The 13184-nt window shown below is 40.3% G+C and overlaps 1 protein-coding gene across 9 annotated transcripts in view; it reads right to left on the bottom strand.

Moving 5' to 3' along the window:
• Window positions 1-13184, bottom strand: part of RALGAPA1 (Ral GTPase activating protein catalytic subunit alpha 1) — a 1007748-nt gene that overhangs the window by 721526 nt on the left and 273038 nt on the right. The gene's annotated exons all lie outside the window — the stretch shown is intronic.

Genomic DNA, 13184 nt, shown 5'->3' with positions numbered 1-13184 from the left:
GTAAGCATGATACCAGTCGTTATTAAATCACTGTATTCAGGCTTAACTTACATTAATCCGGTATCAGCAGCATTTTCTAGTGTTTTCCATCTCTAGAAAAAATTATAACTGCACATACCTGATAGCAGAATAAACTGCACGCCATTCTCTCGCTGAAGTTACCTCATCTGTGTAATCCCCTCAGACATATGTGAGAACAGCAATGGATCTTAGTTACAACCTGCTAAGATCATAGAAACCTCAGGCAGATTCTTCTTCTATTTACTGCCTGAGATAAAATAGCACAACTCCGGTACTATTTAAAAATAACAAACTTTTGATTGAAGAAAATAAACTAGCTATATTTAACCACTCTCTCCTACAACGTTCTTGCTTGTTGAGAGTTGCAAGAGAATGACTGGCTATGACAGTTAGGGGAGGAGCTATATTACAGCTCTGCTGTGGGTGTCCTCTTGCAACTTCCTGTTGGGAATGAGAATATCCCACAAGTAATGGATGATCCGTGGACTGGATACACCTTACAAGAGAAAGAAACCCTTTTAACTTGGTAATCTCTCAATAAGAAAATTGCATACGTATCTAGACCAATGCCTCTCACGTCCCTAATAGATAACCCTTATTTTTTTTTAGTCAACAATGTATTAGGCAAATAAGTCATTAGAATTTAGAGTAGTTCAAAAATCGATCACCTCACATCTGATAATAAGGTCTATTTACTATCTGAACTGCAAGAGAAAGGGTTTCTTTGGGTTACTAACTGGTTTATCTATAGACAAGTGAAGGACTATCTTACTAGACATACTTACTCCTCTAACATGCTCTATGATTAGAGAAAGTATACACATTTCTTTCATGTAATTGGCAAGAGTCCATGAGCTAGTGACGTATGGGATATACAATCCTACCAGGAGGGGCAAAGTTTCCCGATTCCTCTCAGAGTAAAGGGAATGTCAGAGGGATGTGAAGGGAGTATCACCTATTGAATACAATGGTCATCCTATCTATTTCATAGTTTCTCTGTTATCGGTTGTAGAGATTCATCTCCTACCTCCTTTTTCAGATGGACGATATACTCTTACATGCCATTACCTCTATTGATTCTCGTTTCAGTACTGGTTTGGCTATCTGCTATATGTGGATGAGTGTCTTTTGGTAAGTATGTCTCATTTATTTAAGACACTCTCAGCTATGGTTTGGCACTTTGTATATAAAGTTCTAAATATATGTTTATACTTATATTTACCATGATTCAGGCTTATCAGAATATTTCCTTTTTTGCAGACTGTCAGTTTTATATTTGGGAAATGCATGAAAAAAAAAAAAAATTTACCTGAGGTTTCAATTGATTCTTTTTTCTAAATTACGGGTTGTATTAGGCTCGCGTGAGCGCAAAATGCTATAATTTATTGCGTCATTCTTGGCGCGATAATTACATTTGTTTACGCAAATTTGTCATTTCCGGCATCGTAGTTGACGCCGAGTCTTTTTACGAGGTTGCGTCATCTATGACGTTCATGTTTGTTGCGGACGTTTTTGGAGCCAAAACATATTTTCTATTGTGGGCGTCATACTTGGCGCCAAACTGTTTGTCCTTATTTAAGACTTCATTTCCTTTTGCCTCTAGTCCTCTTTTTCTTTGTCAGAGGCTTATTCTGTTTGCATTTTTTCCCATTCCTGAAACTATCATATAAGGAAATAGATAATTTTGCTTTATATGTTGTTGTTTCTCTACATATTGCAAGATGTCTCAATCTGATCCTGTTTCAGAATCTACTACTGGAATCCTGCAGCCTGATATTGGTTCTACCAAAGCTAAGTGCATTTGTTGTAAACTTGTAGTTTGTAATAGTTGTCATGATAAACTTTTACATGCAGAGAATATATCCATCAGTAGTGTTGCATTACCTGTTGCTGGTCCATCAACATCTAATGTTCAGGATATTCCTGTTAATTTGAGAGAATTTATTTCTGGTTCCATTCAGAAGGCTTTGTCTGCCATTCTGCCTTCTAATAAACGTAAAAGGTCTTTTAAAAATTATCATACAGTTGATGAATTTTCAAATGACCGACAACATACTGATTTATCTATCTCTGATGAGGATCTGCCCGATTCAGAAAATCCTGCCTCGGATATTGACACTGACAAATCTTCTTATTTATTTAAAATGGAGTATATTCGTTCTTTATTGAAGGAAGTGTTGATTGCATTAGATATAGAGGAGTTTAGTCCTCTTCATACTAAAACTAGTAAACGTTTAAATTCGGTTTATAAACCTCATGTTGTTATTCCAGAGGTTTTTCCAGTTCCTGATGCTATTTCAGATATGATTTCAAAGGAATGGAATAGACTGGGTACTTTTTATTCCTTCTTCAAGGTTTAAAAAAATTGTATCCTTTGCCTACTGATAGGAGTTTTGGGAAAAGATCCCCAAAGTTGATGGGGCCATCTCTACTACTATTCCTACGGAAGACAGTACTTCTTTTAAAGATCCTTTAGATAGGAAATTTGAATCCTATCTAAGGAAGGCTTATTTATGTTCAGGTCATCTTCTTAGGCCTGCTATTTCTTTGGCTGATGTTGCAGATGCTTCAACTTTTTGGTTGGAAACTTTAGCGCAACAAGTATCAGACCATAATATGTATAGCATTGTTAAGTTAATTCAACATGCTAATAATTTCGATGCCATTTTTGATATCATCAGAACTGATGTTAGATATATGTCTTTAGCTATTTAAGCTAGAAGAGCTTTATGGCTTAAATCTTGGAATGCTGATATGACTTCTAAATCGACGTTGCTATCTCTTTCTTTCCAAGGTAATAAATTATTTGGTTCTCAGTTGGATTCTATAATTTCAACTGTTACTGGGGGATAGGGGGCTTTTTTACCTCAGGATAAAAAATCTAAGGGTAAATTTAAAGCTTCTAACCGTTTTCGTTCCTTTCGACAGAATAAGGAACAGAAACCTAATCCTTCCCCTAAGGCATCTGTTTCCAATTAGAAGCCTTCCTCAGTCTGAAATAAATCCAAGCCATTTAAGAGATCTAAACCAGCCCCCAAGTCCGCATGAAGGTGCGGCCCTCATTCCAGCTCAGCTGGTAGGGGGCAGACTAAAATTTTTCAAGGATGTTTGGATAAATACAGTCTAAAATCATTGGATTCAGAACATTGTCTCTAAGGGGTACAGAATAGGTTTCAGAGTAAGCCCGCCTGTGAGAAGTTTCTTTCTCTCACGCATTCTAGTGAACCCTGAGAAAGCACAGGCTTTCCTGAAGTGTGTTTCAGACCTGGAGTCTTCTGGGGTAATCGTGCCAGTTCCTTTTCAGGAACAGGGTCTGGGATTTTATTCAAATCTGTTCATTGTCCCAAAGAGAGAAAATTCATTCAGACCAGTTCTGGATATAAAAAACTTGAATCGTTATGTAAGAATACCAACATTCAAAATGGTGACTATAAGGGCTATTCTGCCTTTTGTTCAGTTCTCTTTTCTAGACCAGCATTACCAATTTGTTGCTCTTCCTTTTGGCCTAGCAACAGCTCCAAGGATCTTTTCAAAGGTTCTCGTGCCCTTCTCTCTGTAATCGGAGAGCGGGGTATTGCGGTGTTTCCTTATTTGGACGATATCTTGGTACTTGCTCAGTCTTTATGTTCTGCAGAATCTCACATGAATCAACTAGTGTTGTTTCTTCAAAGAAATGGTTGGAGGATCAATTTACCAAAAAGTTCTTCGATTCCTCAGACAAGGGTAACCTTTTTAGGTTTCCAGATAGATTCAGTATCCATGACTTTCTAACAGACAAGAGACGTTTGAAGTTGGTTGCAGCCTGTCAGAACCTTCAGTCTCAGTCATTCCCTTCAGTAGCTATGTGCATGGAGGTTTTAGGTCTCATGACTGCAGCATTGGAAGCGATCCCCTTTGCTCGTTTTCACATGAGACCTCTTCAGCTTTGTATGCTGAACCAATGGGGCAGGGATTATACAAGGATATCACAATTAATTACCTTAAATCCCAATGTTCGACTATCTCTGACTTGGTGGTTAGATCACCATCGTATAGTTCAAGGGGCCTCTTTTGTTCGTCCAACCTGGACCGTGATCACAACAGATGCAAGTCTTTCAGGTTGGGGAGCTGTCTGGGGATCTCTGACAGCACAAGGGGTTTGGAAATCTCAAGAGGCGAGATTACCAATCAATATTTTTGAACTCCGTGCGATTTTCAGGGCTCTTCAGATTTGGCCTCTCTTGAAGAGAGAACCGTTCATTTGTTTTCAGACAGATATATCACAACTGTGGCATATGTCAATCATCAGGGTGGGACTCACAGTCCCCAAGCTATGAAAGAAGTATCTCGGATACTTGCCTGGGTGGAATCCAGCTCCTGTCTAATTTCTGCGGTCCATATCCCAGGTATAGACAATTGGGAAGCGGATTATCTCAGTCGTCAGACTTTACATCCGGGAGAGTGGTCTCTTCATCCAGATGTGTTTTTTCAAATTGTTCAGATGTGGGGGCTTCCAGAAATAGATCTGATGGCATCTCATCTAAACAAGAAACTTCCAAGGTACCTGTCCAGATCCAGGGATCCTCAGGCAGAGGCAGTGGATGCATTGACTCTTCCTTGGAGTTATCAACCTGCCTATATTTTTCCGGCTCTAGTTCATCTCCCAAGAGTGACTTCCAAAATCATCATGGAGCAATCGTTTTGGCTGCTGGTGGCTCCAGCATGGCCACACAGGTTTTGGTATGCGGATCTTGTTCGGATGTCCAGTTGCCAACCTTGGCCACTTCCATTAAGACCAGACCTTCTATCTCAAGGTCCGTTTTTCCATTAGGATCTCAAATCATTGAATGTGAAGGTATGGAAATTGAACGCTTAGTGCTTAAGTCATAGAGGTTTCTCTGACTCAGTAATTAAAACTATGTTGCAGGCTTGTAAATCTGTTTCTAGAAAGATTTATTATCGAGTTTGGAAGACCTACATTTCATGGTGTTCTCATAAATTCACTTGGCATTCTTTTAGAATTCCTAGAATTTTACAGTTTCTTCAGGATGGTTTGGATAAGGGTTTGTCTGCAAGTTCTTTGAAAGGACAAATTTCTGCTCTGTCTTATTCCACAGAAAAATTGCTAAACTTCCTGATATTCATTGTTTTGTACAGGCGTTGGTCCATATCAAGCCTGTCATTAAATCAATCCCTCCTCCCTGGAGTCTTAATTTGGTTTTAAAGGCTTTACAGGCCCCTCCGTTTGAGCCTATGCATTCTTTGGATATTAAATTGCTTTCTTGGAAAGCGTTGTTTCTTTTGGCCATCTCTTCTGCTAGAAGAGTTTCTGAATTATCTGCTCTTTCTTGTGAGTCTCCTTTTCTGATTTTTCATCAGGATAAGGCGGTTTTGCGGACTTCATTTAAATTACTACCTAAAGTTGTGAATTCCAACAATATTAGTAGAGAAATTGTTGTCCCTTCCTTGTGTCCTAATCCTAAGAATTCTTTGGAAGGATCCTTACATTCTTTGGATGTGGTGAGAGCTTTGAAATATTATGTTGAAGCTACTAAATATTTCAGGAAGACTTCTAGTCTATTTGTTATCTTTTCTGGTTCTAGGAACGGTCAGAAGGCTTCTGCTGATTCCTTGGCTTTGTGGTTAAAGCTTTTGATTCCTTACGCTTATATGGAGTCGGGTAAATCTCTGTCTCAGAGGATTACGGCTCATTCTACTAGGTCTGTTTCCACTTCCTGGGCTTTTAAGAATGACGGTTCAGTTGATCAGATTTGCAAAGCAGCAACTTGGTCTTCTTTGCATATATTTACTAAATTCTACCATTTTGATGTTTTTTCTTCATTAGAAGCAGTTTTTGGTAGAAAAGTACTTCAGGCAGCTGCTTCAGTTTGATTCTTCTGCTTATAATTTCAGTTTTTTTTCTTTTTCTTATAAGATTAAAACTTATGTTTTGGGTTGTGGATTAATTTTTTCAGCGGAATTGGCTGTCTTTATTTTTATCCCTCCCTCTCTAGTGACTCTTGTGTGGAGTTCCACATCTTGGGTATTTGCTATCCCATACGTCACTAAGTCATGGACTCTTGCCAATTACATGAAAGAAAACATAATTTATGTAAGAATTTACCTGATAAATTCATTCCTTTCATATTGGCAAGAGTCCATGAGGCCCACCCTTTTTATGGTGGTTATGATTTTTGTATAAAGCACAATTATTCCAATTCCTTTGTTGATGCTTTTTTACTCCTTTCTTTATCACCCCACTACTTGGCTATTTGTTAAACTGAATTGTGGGTGTGCTGAGGGGTGTATTTATAGGCATTTTGAGGTTTGGGAAACTTTGCCCCTCCCGGTAGTATTGTATATCCCATACGTCACTAGCTCATGGACTCTTGCCAATATGAAAGAAAACAGAATTTATGCTTACCTGATAAATTACTTTCTCCAACGGTGTGTCCGGTCCATGGCGTCATCCTTACTTGTGGGATATTCTCTTCCCCAACAGGAAATGGCAAAGAGTCCCAGCAAAGCTGGCCATATAGTCCCTCCTAGGCTCCGCCCACCCCAGTCATTCGACCGGCGGACAGGAGGAAATATATATAGGAGAAACCATATGGTACCGTGGTGACTGTAGTTAGAGAAAATAATTCATCAGACCTGATTAAAAAACCAGGGCGGGCCGTGGACCGGACACACCGTTGGAGAAAGTAATTTATCAGGTAAGCATAAATTCTGTTTTCTCCAACATTGGTGTGTCCGGTCCACGGCGTCATCCTTACTTGTGGGAACCAATACCAAAGCTTTAGGACACGGATGAAGGGAGGGAGCAAATCAGGTCACCTAAATGGAAGGCACCACGGCTTGCAAAACCTTTCTCCCAAAAATAGCCTCCGAAGAAGCAAAAGTATCAAATTTGTAAAATTTGGCAAAAGTGTGCAGTGAAGACCAAGTCGCTGCCTTACATATCTGGTCAACAGAAGCCTCGTTCTTGAAGGCCCATGTGGAAGCCACAGCCCAAGTGGAGTGAGCTGTGATTCTTTCAGGAGGCTGCCGTCCGGCAGTCTCATAAGCCAATCGGATAATGCTTTTAAGCCAAAAGGAAAGAGAGGTAGAAGTCGCTTTTTGACCTCTCCTTTTACCAGAATAAACAACAAACAAGGAAGATGTTTGTCTGAAATCTTTAGTAGCCTCTAAATAGAATTTTAGAGCACGGACCACGTCCAAATTGTGTAACAAACGTTCCTTCTTTGAAACTGGATTCGGACACAAAGAAGGTACAACTATCTCCTGGTTAATATTTTTGTTAGAAACAACTTTCGGAAGAAAACCAGGCTTAGTACGCAAAACCACCTTATCTGCATGGAACACCAGATAGGGCGGAGAACACTGCAGAGCAGATAACTCTGAAACTCTTCTAGCAGAAGAAATTGCAACCAAAAACAAAACTTTCCAAGATAGTAACTTAACATCTATGGAATGTAAAGGTTCAAACTGAACCCCTTGAAGAACTGAAAGAACTAGATTTAGACTCCAGGGAGGAGTCAAAGGTCTGTAAACAGGCTTGATTCTAACCAGAGCCTGAACAAATGCTTGAACATCTGGCACGGCTGCCAGTCTTTTGTGAAGTAAAACAGATAAAGCAGAGATCTGTCCCTTTAGAGAACTTGCAGATAATCCTTTCTCCAAACCTTCTTGTAGAAAGGATAGAATCTTAGGAATTTTTATCTTGTTGCATGGGAATCCTTTGGATTCACACCAACAGATATATTTTTTCCATATTTTATGGTAAATTTTTCTAGTTACAGGCTTTCTAGCCTGAATCAGAGTATCTATTACAGAATCTGAAAACCCACGCTTTGATAAAATCAAGCGTTCAATCTCCAAGCCGTCAGTTGGAGGGAAACCAGATTCGGATGTTCGAATGGACCCTGAACAAGAAGGTCCTGTCTCAAAGGTAGCTTCCATGGTGGAGCCGATGACATATTCACCAGGTCTGCATACCAAGTCCTGCGTGGCCACACAGGAGCTACCAAGATCACCGAGGCCCTCTCCTGATTGATCCTGGCTACCAGCCTGGGAATGAGAGGAAACGGTGGGAATACATAAGCTAGGTTGAAGGTCCAAGGTGCTACTAGTGCATCTACTAGAGTCGCCTTGGGATCCCTGGATCTGGACCCGTAGCAAGGAACCTTGAAGTTCTGACGAGACGCCATCAGATCCATGTCTGGAATGCCCCATAATTGAGTTATTTGGGCAAAGATTTCCGGATGGAGTTCCCACTCCCCTGGATGGAATGTCTGACGACTCAGAAAATCCGCTTCCCAATTTTCCACTCCTGGGATGTGGATCGCAGACAAGTGGCAGGAGTGATCCTCTGCCCATTGAATTATCTTGGTCACTTCTTTCATCGCCAGGGAACTCCTTGTTCCCCCCTGATGATTGATATATGCAACGGTCGTCATGTTGTCTGATTGAAACCTTATGAATTTGGCCTTTGCTAGTTGAGGCCAAGCTCTGAGAGCATTGAATATCGCTCTCAGTTCCAGAATGTTTATCGGGAGAAGAGACTCTTCCCGAGACCATAGACCCTGAGCTTTCAGGGATTCCCAGACCGCGCCCCAGACCAATAGACTGGCGTCGGTCGTGACAATGACCCACTCTGGTCTGCGGAAGCTCATTCCCTGTGACAGATTGTCCAGGGTCAGCCACCAACGGAGTGAATCTCTGGTCTTTTGATCTACTTGAATCATCGGAGACAAGTCTGTATAATCCCCATTCCACTGTCTGAGCATGCACAGTTGTAATGGTCTTAGATGAATTTGTGCAAAAGGAACTATGTCCATTGTTGCAACCATCAATCCTATTACTTCCATGCACTGCGCTATGGAAGGACGAGGAACAGAATGAAGTACTTGACAAGAGCTTAGAAGTTTTGATTTTCTGACCTCTGTCAGAAAAATCCTCATTTCTAAGGAATCTATTATTGTTCCCAAGAAGGGAACTCTTGTTGACGGGGACAGAGAACTTTTTTCTTTGTTCACCTTCCATCCGTGAGATCTGAGAAAGGCTAGGACGATGTCCGTATGAGCCTTTGCTTTTGACAGGGACGACGCTTGAATTAGGATGTCGTCCAAGTAAGGTACTACTGCAATGCCCCTTGGTCTTAGAACCGCTAGAAGGGACCCTAGTACCTTTGTGAAAATCCTTGGAGCAGTGGCTAATCCGAATGGAAGTGCCACAAACTGGTAATGCTTGTCCAGAAAAGCGAACCTTAGGAACTGATGATGTTCCTTGTGGATAGGAATATGTAGGTACGCATCCTTTAAATCCACGGTAGTCATAAATTGACTTTCCTGGATGGTGGGTAGGATCGTTCGAATAGTTTCCATTTTGAACGATGGTACCCTGAGAAATTTGTTTAGGATCTTCAGATCCAAAATTGGTCTGAATGTTCCCTCTTTTTTGGGAACTACGAACAGATTGGAATAAAATCCCATTCCTTGTTCTCTTATTGGAACTGGATGTATCACTCCCATCTTTAACAGGTCTTCTACACAATGTAAGAATGCCTGTCTCTTTATTTGGTTTGAGGATAAGTGAGACCTGTGGAACCTTCCCCTTGGGGGTAGTTCCTTGAATTCCAGGAGATAACCTTGAGAAACTATTTCTAGCGCCCAAGGATCCTGAACATCTCTTGCCCAAGCCTGAGCAAAGAGAGAGAGTCTGCCCCCCACTAGATCCGGTCCCGGATCGGGGGCTATCCCTTCATGCTGTTTTGGTAGCAGTGGTAGGCTTCTTGGCCTGCTTACCCTTGTTCCAGCCTTGCATTGGTTTCCAGGCTGGTTTGGGTTGTGAAGTATTACCCTCTTGCTTAGAGGATGCAGAATTAGAGGCTGGTCCGTTTCTGCGAAAGGGACGAAAATTAGGCTTATTTTTAGCCTTAAAAGAGCTATCCTGTGGGAGGGCGTGGCCCTTTCCCCCAGTGATGTCTGAAATAATCTCTTTCAAATCTGGTCCAAATAATGTTTTACCTTTGAAAGGAATGTTAAGCAATTTTGTCTTGGAAGACACATCCGCTGACCAAGACTTTAGCCAAAGCGCTCTGCGCGCCACGATAGCAAACCCTGAATTTTTCGCCGCTAATCTAGCTAATTGCAAAGCGGCATCTAAAACAAAAGAGTTAGCCAATTTAAGTGCGTGAACTCTGTCCATAACCTCCTCATATGAAGATTCTCTACTGAGCGACTTTTCTAGTTCCTCGAACCAGAAACACGCTGCCGTAGTGACAGGAACAATGCATGAAATTGGTTGTAGAAGGTAACCTTGCTGTACAAAAATCTTTTTAAGCAAACCCTCTAATTTTTTATCCATAGGATCTTTGAAAGCACAACTATCTTCGATAGGAATAGTAGTGCGTTTGTTTAGAGTAGAAACCGCCCCCTCGACCTTGGGGACTGTCTGCCATAAGTCCTTTCTGGGGTCGACTATAGGAAATAATTTCTTAAATATAGGGGGGGGGAACAAAAGGTATGCCGGGCTTTTCCCACTCTTTATTTACTATGTCCGCCACCCGCTTGGGTATAGGAAAAGCGTCGGGGGACACCGGAACCTCTAGGAACTTGTCCATCTTACATAATTTCTCTGGAATGACCAAATTGTCACAATCATCCAGAGTAGATAACACCTCCTTAAGCAGTGCGCGGAGATGTTCTAATTTAAATTTAAATGTCACAACATCAGGTTCAGCTTGATGAGAAATTTTTCCTGAATCTGAGATTTCTCCATCAGACAAAGCCTCCCTCATGGCCCCTTGAGATTGGTGTGAGGGTATGTCAGAACAGTTATCATCAGCGCCCTCTTGCTCTTCAGTGTTTAAAACAGAGCAATCGCGCTTTCTCTGATAAGTAGGCATTTTGGATAAAAGATTTGCTATGGAGTTATCCATTACAGCCGTTAATTGTTGCATGGTAATAAGTATTGGCGCACTAGATGTACTAGGGGCCTCCTGTATGGGCAAAACTGGTGTAGACACAGTAGGGGATGATGTAGTATCATGTTTACTCCCCTCATTTGAGGAATCATCTTGGGCAATATCATTATCTGTGGCATTACTGTCCTTACTTTGTTTGGACGCTATGGCACAATTATCACATAAATTTAAATGGGGAGACACATTGGCTTTCATACATATAGAACATAGCTTATCTGAAGGTACAGACATGTTAAACAGGCTTAAACTTGTCAACAAAACACAAAAAACGTTTTAAAATAAAACCGTTACTGTCTCTTTAAATTTCAAACAGAAAACACTTTATTACTGAATATGTGAAAATGTATGAAGGAATTGTTCAAAAATTACCAAAATTTCACCACAGTGTCTTAAAGCATTAAAAGTATTGCACACCAAATTTCAGAGCTTTAACCCTTAAAATAACGGAACCGGAGCCGTTTTTAAATTTGACCCCTATACAGTCCCAGCTATATGCTTTGCTGAGACCCAACCAAGCCCAGAGGGGAATACGATACCAAATGACGCCTTCTAGAAGCTTTTTTAGTGATTCTTAGATCCTCTCACATGCATCTGCATGCCTTGCTCTCCAAAAACAACTGCGCAGTAATGGCGCGAAAATGAGGCTCAGTCTATAACTAGAAAGGCCCCCAGACTAAAAAAGGTGTCCAACACAGTGCCTGCCGTTTTTTAACGTTCCCCAAGATTATAATGCCAATTGTTAGCTAGAATCTGCATAATATGCCCCAATAAAGCAATCGTTTTAGCCCATAAAAATGTCTACCAGTTTTAAGCCCTTTTTTAAGCCCTTTATTCTTTTATGTTTGACTAAGAAAATGGCTTACCGGTCCCCATGAGGGGAAATGACAGCCTTCCAGCATTACATGGTCTTGTTAGAAATATGGCTAGTCATACCTTAAGCAAAAAAGTCTGCTAACTGTTTCCCCCAACTGAAGTTACTTCATCTCAACAGTCCTGTGTGGAAACAGCAATCGATTTTAGTTACTGTCTGCTAAAATCATCTTCCTCTTACAAACAGAAATCTTCATCCTTTTCTGTTTCAGAGTAAATAGTACATACCAGCACTATTTTAAAATAACAAACACTTGATAGAAGAATAAAAACTACATTTAAACACCAAAAAACTCTTAACCATCTCCGTGGAGATGTTGCCTGTGCAACGGCAAAGAGAATGACTGGGGTGGGCATAGCCTAGGAGGGACTATATGGCCAGCTTTGCTGGGACTCTTTGCCATTTCCTGTTGGGGAAGAGAATATCCCACAAGTAAGGATGACGCCGTGGACCGGACACACCAATGTTGGAGAAATGAATTTATCAGGGAAATTCTTACATAAATTATGTTTCTTCCCCAAATACTCACCCCTTATCCACAATTTATAACATCCTCAAACAAACTCCACCTGGTTATTTGCCACTTATCATAGACACATGGGAGATGAACCTTGGTACCAAAACTCTACCACAACAGACTACATACATTTTCTTAAATATGTCTTAATCAATATCTGCAAATATGCTAGAAGTTAATTTTAAAATTCTACATAGGTGGCACCTTACCCCTCGTAAGGTATAGTAGTAGTCACTATACCCTAGAAAGAGCAATAAATGTTGGAGATGTGGGGCATGGAAAGTAGTCTAAGTCATATGTGGTGGCAGTGCCCAAATATTTGTAAGTTTTGGTTTGAAGTAATACATGAAATAGAGGAAATCATCCAGGTATCATACCCAGTTGACCCTCTGATATAGTTATTAAATAAAATACATAAAATTCTTGTTAAATCTAAACGCAAGATATTTGAAATTATGATAAACAGCATCAGATTTCAAATTGCTAAAAATTGGAAAAGTAAAGAACTCCCCAAATATACAGATGAAAAGAATTACAGTTTTTGAGTTTATAGAACTGGAAGAATTTTATTACGAAAAACAAGGCAATATTGATACATACAAATACTATGTGATAAGTATTTAGAAACCTGCATCATGGATAAGGTATACATCTTTACACAGTTGAACATTATGTTATGCTTGCCATGTATTTGCGGGACCATGAATCTTTCTTCTTTGCTTGTTTCTCTTTTAAATTTTATACCCTACATAGAAATAAGATGATCTTAGGCCAATGAGAAATCCTAAGCTTTATTTGTGCCATTTACA

This window comes from Bombina bombina, chromosome 1, assembly GCF_027579735.1.
Source record: "Bombina bombina isolate aBomBom1 chromosome 1, aBomBom1.pri, whole genome shotgun sequence".
Taxonomy (NCBI): Eukaryota; Metazoa; Chordata; class Amphibia; order Anura; family Bombinatoridae; genus Bombina; species Bombina bombina.
The sequence above is the reverse complement of the archived record's forward strand: the minus strand, read 5'-3'. Positions and strand labels throughout refer to the sequence as shown.